Source organism: Apium graveolens, chromosome 7, assembly GCF_009905375.1.
Source record: "Apium graveolens cultivar Ventura chromosome 7, ASM990537v1, whole genome shotgun sequence".
Taxonomy (NCBI): domain Eukaryota; kingdom Viridiplantae; phylum Streptophyta; class Magnoliopsida; order Apiales; family Apiaceae; genus Apium; species Apium graveolens.
The window spans coordinates 84,791,821-84,801,264 of NC_133653.1; the positions used below are offsets into that span (position 1 = coordinate 84,791,821).

The following is a 9,444-nucleotide window of genomic DNA, read 5'->3' on the forward strand; positions in this document are numbered from 1 at the left end:
TTGCGAACGCGTATACTTGCGTGAATTATTTAGCGCATGCTTTGTTCCTAACAAGTTTTTGGCGCCGCTGCCGAGGACTCGGTGTTAATTTGTTTAGTTTATGTACTCTCCATCAGTGGTCATTAGGACTCATTGATTAAGACTTGTTACTTACTGCTTCCGGTTGTGTTTCAGGTACTCTAGCGAGCGTTTATGCAAACACGTTCTCGCACCCGCAAGAGGAATCTGGATAAAGCTGAGGAGACGGATACAGCTCTTGACTTTCCAGAGAAGATAGATTTTGAAGATTCGGATAAAGAGAGTGAAAAGAAAGAACCTGAAATAATGGGTGATCGTATAGTTCCAGCTGACCCAGCTCTTATGGACTTTTCTCGGCCTAAAATTGATGACATTCAGTCAAGCATCATTCATCCGGCTATTCAGGCCAATACTTTTGAAATCAAGCCGTGCAATATTCAGATAGTGCAGAATTCTGTTTCTTTCGGAGGTGTTGCGACTGAAGATCCCAACATGCATATCAGGAATTTTGTCGAGATCTGTAGTACTTTCAAATATAATGGTGTTACTAATGAGGCTATCAAGCTGAGTCTTTTCCCATTCTCTCTGAGGGACAAGGCTAAGGACTGGTTACATTCTTTACCAGCTGGGTCCATCACTACTTGGGAAGATCTTGCACAAAAGTTTCTGGTAAAATTCTATCCAATGGACAAGACTGCAACTATGAGGAGTGCTCTTACTCAGTTTGCGCAGCAACAAGGAGAATTTATGTGCGAAGCTTGGGAGCACTACAAGAAGATGTTAAGAAAGTGTCCACATCATGGTATGCCTGACTGGATGGTGATCACTGGTTTCTACAATAGTTTGGGGGCCTAATCTCGGCCCATGCTCGATGCAGCTTCTGGAGGCGCCTTGTGGGCCAAAAGCTATACTGAGGCCTATAATCTCATTGAAACTATGGCTGCATATGAGTATCAAAACCCAACTCAAAGGATGATGCCTGGGAAGGTAGCAGGTATTCTGGAAGTTGATGCAGATACAGCTATTGCAGCGCAGCTACAGGCGCTGTCTATGAAGGTTGATTCTTTAGCCAACTATGGAGTAAATCAAATAGCTAGTGTCTGTGAGATTTGTGCAGGATCTCATGCTACGGATCAGTGTTCTCTTGTGAATGAATCTTTTAAGTATGTGAACAATTATCAACGACCACAGCAGCCTGTACTAGCTACTTATCATCCTAATAACAGAAATCATCCCAATTTCAGCTGGAGCAATAATCAGAATGTTGTTCAGCAACCATATCAGCAAGCTGCAAGTAAACATTTTAATCCACCTGGATTTCAGCAACCTCAGCATTATGCTCAAAGGCAATCATATCCTCAACAAGGAGGTGCTGCTCCACCTTCTAGTTCTGATTTTGAGGAGTTAAAGCTGTTATGCAAAAGTCAGGTTGTTTCTATCAAGACCTTGGAAAATCAAATTGGACAAATAGCCAATGCCTTACTCAATCATCAACCTGGCACACTTCCAAGCGATACTGAAGTGTCAGGCAGGAAGGAAGCTAAAGAGCAAGTCAAAGCTGTCACCTTAAGGTCTGGAAAAGTTGCTGATGTTGAAAAAGCAAAAGATTGAGAAGTTGAAGTTGTTGATGAATAAGGAATGCAAAAGGAGAAAGAGGGGGAATCAAGGAAGACTATTGTTGAACACACTCTTCCTGAGGGTAATACAGGGGAGAAACAGCTCTATCCTCCACCGCCTTTTCCTAACCAATTGCAGAAATAAAAGCTGGACAAGCAATTTGGTAAGTTTCTGGAGATGTTCAATAAACTTCACATTAACATACCTTTCGCTGAGGCTCTGGAGCAAATGCATAGTTATGCAAAATTCATGAAAGGTATTCTTTCAAGGAAGGTGAACTGGATGATCTTGATACCTTTGCTCTGACGGAAGAGTGCAGTGCTGTGCTGTAACAAAAATTACCTCCAAAGCTTAAGGATCCACGTAGCTTCACCATTCCTTGCACCATTGGCAAGTTTTAATTTGACAAGTGCCTTTGCGATTTGGGAGCAAGCATCAATCTGATGCTGTTGTCTATCTTCAAAAAGCTGAATTTGCCTGATCCAAAGCCCACCTACATGTCTCTACAATTGGTTGATCGTTCGATTACATACCCACGAGGCATCATGGAGGACGTGCTAGTAAAAGTGGCCAAGCTCATCTTTCCTTCAGATTTTGTCATTCTGGATTTCGAGGAAGATAAGAAGATTCCCATAATCTTGGGAAGACCTTTCTTAGCTACAGGCCGCACATTGATAGATGTGCAAAAAGGTGAACTCACCATAAGGGTGCAAGATCAAGATGTGACATTCAATGTATTCAATGTGATGAAATTCGCTACGGAAGATGAGGAGTGCTTCAAGGTGGATTTGATTGATTTTGCAGTTACTTTAGAACTTGATCATGTGCTAAGGTCTAATGCCTTAGAAAAAGCCTTATTGAGGGAATTTGACAGTGATGATGAGGAAGGCAATGAGAAGTTACAATATCTAAATGCTTTTCCTTGGAAACGAAATCTAGACATGCCATTTGAATCTCTGGGAAATACTGATCTCAAGAATGCTGAGGGAAAGCTCAAACCATCTATTGAGGAAGCACCTACTTTGGAGCTTAAACCATTTCCTGAACATTTGAGGTATGATTTTTTAGGTGATGCATCTATTTTGCCAGTTATTATTGCATCTGACCTTTCAGGTAGTGACGAGGACAAGCTCTTGAGGATTTTGAGAGAATTCAAATAGGCAATCGGATGGACTATAGCAGATATAAAAGGGATCAGCCATTCGTACTGTATGCATAAAATTATACTAGAGGAAGGTAGCAAGCCAACTGTTGAGCAACAACGAAGGCTTAATCCTATCATGAAAGAAGTGGTGAAGAAAGAAATTCTAAAATGGCTAGATGCAGGAATCATATATCATATTTTTGACAGTTCTTGGGTGAGCCCCGTGCAATGTGTACCTAAGAAAGGAGGTATTACTGTGGTAGCAAGTGAGAAGAACGAGCTCATCCCTACTTGAACAGTCACCGGATGGAGGGTATGCATGGACTACAAAAAGTTAAATAAAGCCACAAGGAAAGATCACTTCCCTCTTCCATTTATTGATTAGATGCTTGACAGGTTGGCTGGTCATGAGTATTATTGTCTTCTGGATGGCTATTCGGGCTATAATCAGATTTGCATTGCACCAGAAGATCAAGAGAAGACCACCTTCACTTGTCCATTTGGCATGTTTGCTTTTCGCAGAGTTTCTTTTGGCTTATGTGGTGCACCTACCACTTTTCAGAGATGCATGATGGATATATTCTCTGATATGATTGGAAATAATGTCGAAGTGTTCTTGGACGACTTCTCTCTATTTGGACATTCGTATGATGAATGCTTGAATAATCTCCGTTTGGTGCTCAAAAGGTGTGTGGAAATCAATTTGGTGCTCAATTGGGAAAAATGTCACTGCATGGTGCTGCAAGGCATCTTTCTTGGGCAAAAAGTCTCTAGTAAAGGTCTTGAGGTGGATAAGGCCAAGGTGGGTGTCATTGAAAATCTTCCGCCACCTAATTCTATGAAGGGAATCCGTAGCTTTCTTGTTCATGCGAGTTGTTAACTTGCTTAGATAGTTGGATTTTATAAAAATAAGCCTAAGGAAGTGCTTGGAGTCAGTCCCGGGTTGATGTGCGAAGAATTCAACAAAAACAAAAGAAAAATAATAATTTTTCCAGAAGGGTTGCAGGCGCCCGCCTGATGAGAACAGGCGACCGCCTGGTAGCAGGTGCCCGCCTGGAAGGAGGAGGCGGCCGCCTGGGTGCGGATTTTCAGAATCTGATTTTTAGAATTCGAGTTCTATTAGGGTTCTGTTAGCACTGATTCTTTTGGGTTATTATATAAACAATTTTGGAAGATGTTTTTGACAACAAGTAACAAGGAGCGAAGGCAAGAAGATCAAGAAGACCGTTTTAGCATGCAATAACGAAGAAGAGGAAGCATACGTTTATCTTGTGATTCTTTTAATTCATTGTAACAATGAATGCTAGTTTTCTTTATGCTTTGAACCTTAATACTCTTATGACGTACTTCATTATTTATTAAGTATTTTTATTAGTTTATATCGTTGTGTTATTATCATGCTTTCATATGAACCCATGGTGACGATGAGTTCTATTATGGGCTAATCGTGATCATGGGATCATAGTGGATTTACTATGGATTTTTTTAGTTAATTGTTTAATACCTTGGTATGTGGTGATTGTATGATATCTAGCATAGGTTGTGCTTATTCGTCTTATGTGCGTCGCGAACATGTAAGATAGCCTGTTAATCTCTTGTGAAGCGACAGTGAATCTTGAGATTTAGAACTTGTCATGCTAGCATAGGGTCGTGTAGTGTATGCATGATTAGTGGGTAACTCTAACCGTTTTACTTGCCTTGTGTTATCATAATGAATAACTTGCGCTTAAATCGTTATGTTATCAAATTCTGTTGACATATAGGGTCTCAACATAATTGATGCCTATTCAACTATTATCTTAATTGTGGATGCTTGGTAGAATGGTATTCATATAACGAAAGTTGGCGTTTATCAGTTTCGTGTTGTTCGATTAATATCATCACCATTACATGTTAAGGGTAATATCAATAACTATTGAATGAAGCATTAATGAAGTTATGATCTCATGTGTGTTTAATACTATTAATTTAAGTATTTAATTCTCGTAGTTAATATTAGTTAATCAACCTTAATTTTTATTGTCTTGACATTGAAGAATAATCATACATTGGTGAGTAAGTGTTAATTAGATATAATTAATCAGAGTCTCTATGGGAACGAACTAGAAATCATTCTATATTACTTGCGAACGTGTATACTTGCGTGAATTATTTTGCGCATGATTTGTGCCTAACATGTACCCACTGATTCCATCCATGAAGCTCAGCATCTCATGACCATCAGTGGCATATATCAATGTATCTATCCTCGGTAATGGGAAATAATCCTTTGGGCATGCGTTATTCAGATTAGTGAAGTCCACGAATATTCTTCACTTTCCAATAGCCTTCTTCACCATTATAGGGTTTGCTAACCATTTCGGAAACTGAATCTCTTCAATGAAACCAGCTTCTAAGAGCTTCTCTACTTCTTGTTTGATAGCTTCTTGCCTCTCTGGAGCAAAGCTTCTTTTCTTTTGTTTCACAGTCTTTCGATTTGGATCCACATTCAGCTTGTGAGTGATCAGTTCCGGGTCTATGCCTGGCATGTCAGCTGCCGACCATGCAAATACATCACTGTTTTCTTGCAAAAAATATACCAACTTCCCTCTAAGGGGTTCCTCTAGTGTTGCTCCAATGAAAGTCACCTTCTCATGATCCTCGGAAGCCAAATGAATCGGAACCAAGTCTTCTGCCGACTTCCCCCTTTTCTCATTATTCTCCCGGATATCGAGGTCTTCAATAGGCAAAACCTGCCCCCAACTCCATCTGCCCTAAGAGAAGCCACATAACAACTTCTTGCCATCTTTTGATCTCCTCTCTCTTCTCTAATCCCATTTCAGGTGGGAAATTTCATCACTGAATGATAGGAATGAGGGACTGCCTTGAAGGAATGTATCCCTAGTCTTCCCATGATCGCATTATAAGTTGAACTAGCCTTCACCACTACAAAGTCCAACATCTGTGTTGTTTGCCTCGGTTCCTGCCATATCGTTGTTAGCAACTTAATTATTCCTTCCACGGGGCACTCAACTCCTGCGAATCCATATATTGGCATATCGGTCGGGGTTAATTGAGAATCATTGTAACCCATCCTTAAAAAAGTATCATGAAGTAAAATGTCCACCGAGGCACCGTTATCTACAAGGACCCTCTTCACCAGGCTATTCCCTATTATCGGTGTTATGACCAGCGGGTCGTCATGAGGAAATTTCACACCTTCCAAGTCAGAATCATCAAATGCCATTGTCAATCCTGTCCTAGCCCTCTTCGGGGCTTCCCCAACAATATGCATAACTTCTCTAGTATATGCTTTCCTTGAGTTCTTGGATAAACCAGCAGCAGTTGGTACTCCAAATATTGTATTTATCACATGCCCTCGGGGTCGCGGTCCTCCAAAGATCGCATTTATCACCGGTCCCCTAGGCTGGGGATTTCTCCCCTGATCGTCTTGATCTCTCCTACGATCATCAAAGTTCTTTCTCACATTGTTGTTCCTATCTCCTCCATCTCCAGTGTACTTGCTCAATCTTCATTTCCGAATGAGGAACTCTATTTCATCTTTTAGTTGTCTACACTCATCGGTGTCATGACCAGCATCCTTGTGAAACCTGCAATATTTGCTCTTATCTAGTTTGGTAGGATCAGCCTTCATAGGTTTAGGCCAACGAATATCTCTATCTTTCTCAATTTCCATTAAGATCTGGCTTCTAGGAGCATTCAACTTAGCATATTCAGTGAATTTTTATCCTGGTCCTCCCTTCCTCGGGGTTGAATCATTGCTTTACTTAATTCTAGGATACTGGTCCTTGGCAATATATTCCAGATCAATCTTTCGCTTCTTGCCACCAGTAGGCTCGTTATTCACTACCATTTTCCTCATACTTTCCTCTACCTTGATATACTTCCTCGCCCTATCTTGGAGCTGTAACATGCTTTCAGGAGGGCGCTTGGTAAACGACATCTTGAAGAACTCGTCCCTAGTTCCCTGCGGCAGTGCTATCATAGCCACCTTATCGTCAAGATCTGGGACCTTCTAGGCTTCCTTGGTGAAATGATTCCGATAGTCTCTCAAGGAATCTTTTGTTCCTTGCACAATGCTCATGAGGGATGCTGAGCTTTTCTCATGCACTCTCCCACTGATGAACTGCTTAATAAAAGCCTGACTTAACTCTCTGAAAGACCCAATAGAATTCGGAGGCAAACGACTATACCATCTTTGAGCCATTCCCGACAGGGTTTGAGGAAAGGCCCGACACTTAATAGCGTCGTTCACGGGCTGCAATAACAGTGCATTAGAGAACATCCTGACATGGTTAGTGGGATCTCCAGTGCCATCATAAGCTTTGTTGGTGGGCCTCTTGAATTTCCTTGAGATATGAGCGCTCATTATTTCTTCAGTGAATGGTGGAGTAGGATCATCAGGATCTCCAAGGGGAAGAAGATTGCTTGGATTAGCTCTTGGGACAACAGTCCTTCTTTGCAATGGACTATCCAGGTCTATGATTGGAGGAGGATTTCTCCCCCTTGGAGGTAGTGGGGGTCTGGGGGTCTGGTACGCCTCCAAGTCGCGCTTCATCCTTTGAATCTCAGCCTCGTGAGCCCTGATTCTCTCCTGCACTTCTTGGGGATTCGTCCCTCAGGTGCTCCTGGGATGTTGGTTACCATCAGGCATCGGCTCTTTGCCATCACGCCTCCTTCTTGGGGCCACTTCATCATCCGAAGATTCGGAATCTCTCTCAGTATAAGGACCAGAAAATTCCTGATCTTCCGGGATAGGAGCCAAACCTCGTATGTAGGGGGTGTTTTCCCCCGTGCTTCACTCCGTCCAGTATGTCCACTTCCTCCAACCTCGGGGTAAAGGGGCATCCCATAGGGGGGATTAATGGTAACAATAGTTGAGTACTCATACCTTGCGGGTTGAGAGTTCACAGGTGCATGTATCTGCTGAAGCCGGGGGATTCGTCCCTTGAGAAGCCAGGAGATTCGTCCCTTGTGGCTGAGGCTCAGTTGCCCCTATCAGGGTTCCTCCTTGGATGGAGGCATAGGATGAGTGTGGGGGTATCTCCACCATCGACGAAATCATTTGAGTTGTCCCAACTGGTGTTCCTTTAGGGGCGCTGTGTCCACTCCGTGTTCTCGCCATTGTTGTTCTTATGCTTTCCCACAAACGGCGCCAAATGTTATGGATTAAAAACTAAGGTATTTTAATTGTTGTATTTATTACTAAGGTTCGGGAGCTCAAGGCCTTTAATGGCTGCTCTCGTGTTTCGTAGCTTAACTTTGCCTTTACGAGATGCCTACGTATCTCTTTGAATTAGAGAATCAAGCCAAAAAACGTAGTTCTGATTGGTGGGGGTGAGACCCCTTATATAGCTGTTGGGAGTCCTTGAATTGGACTTGGGTTAGGAGACTTGGTGGGCAAGTCTCAGAATTAGAATGGACTTTGGAGTCCTAAGAAGTAGGAAACTGATTCCTTATCCTATCAGGTCCCTTGGGGGCTAATCTTCAAGGATTTATATCCTCATTAGGACTCATCTTGACAATTGATTTATCCCTTATTAATTAATTACGAAATTAATTAATATTCAGGGTTTTGGGCCATTTTTAATTGGGCTTCGTCATTGGACCGTATCTGTTCTAATTAATTTTAACACCAATTATATTCCTAGGCTATTTTTGGGCCCCTATCAGGGGTCTTGGGCCTCTTCTTAACTGTCAGCCCAATGTTAATACAATTAATGCGATATTAATTACGCAATCAGGGTTTATTTTATTCCCTATCACCTGCCTCGGGTTTTTTTAATTTTGTTTATTCGTTTATTTTAGTTGTATTGAATGTTTTGATATATAATACAATATTTTTTTCCTAAATTTGTTTTTTCATCCCGATTACGAGTTTATAATATTGTTTGCTAAAAAAAGGAGATAAATTATTTTTGAAAATTTGTTGGATCGAGTAAGAATTTTTTAGGGTATATTTGTTTGTCTTTTGGAAATTCGGATAAAAAGAGTATTTAAGCTAAACTTGTGACATGAAAGCTTTTTAGGTGTGAAGAATTTTATAGCTTTCTATTTCATCATTTTATATGCTTGTTGATTGTATTCTGTATTCTTGCGAGTAGATAGTTGTAGTATTGGAATGATGTCATGGATATTTTTTTAAGGAATCAAATGTAAAACTCATTTCATCTTTTAGTGTTTGAATTTTGTGCAAGATTGGATTTTTTCTAAATCAGTGGTTTTTATCATGTTTTGACTGGTTGATCTGGACTGATTATTTTTAAATTTATTTCGGTTATCTTTTATTTTGTTAAAAGTTTTTCATGAAAATGGATTTGATTGTGCGTGATTCGAGTTTTATCGCTAAAATGATGATGTTGTTCAAGAGGAAAATTCATGTAATATAGGTAATTTGACCAAGGATATAGATTGGATGGGAGTTTGACTCAGGTGCAACACGTCATCTTGCAAAAATGAAAAATAAATTATTTTAAAATAGTTTAGAAATTATTTATTAATTATAATTTAAAATCTTGTTGATAGAGTTAAAATAATGATTAAAGTGATGGAAGTAAAATGATGATTAGTTTGAGATATATTTTAAGAAAATCCAATCAAGAATAAGGATTCGGATTTAAATATTGAGAATGAACCATTGCATATGGTTAGAAATAATTAATGAT

General features: G+C 40.4%; 1 non-coding gene across 1 annotated transcript; it reads right to left on the minus strand.

The window, feature by feature from the left end:
• Positions 1-717: 717 nt before the first annotated feature.
• Positions 718-824, minus strand: LOC141675832 (small nucleolar RNA R71). The gene has a single exon (XR_012556463.1). It is a non-coding gene; the product is annotated as a small nucleolar RNA R71 (small nucleolar RNA).
• Positions 825-9,444: the final 8,620 nt, after the last annotated feature.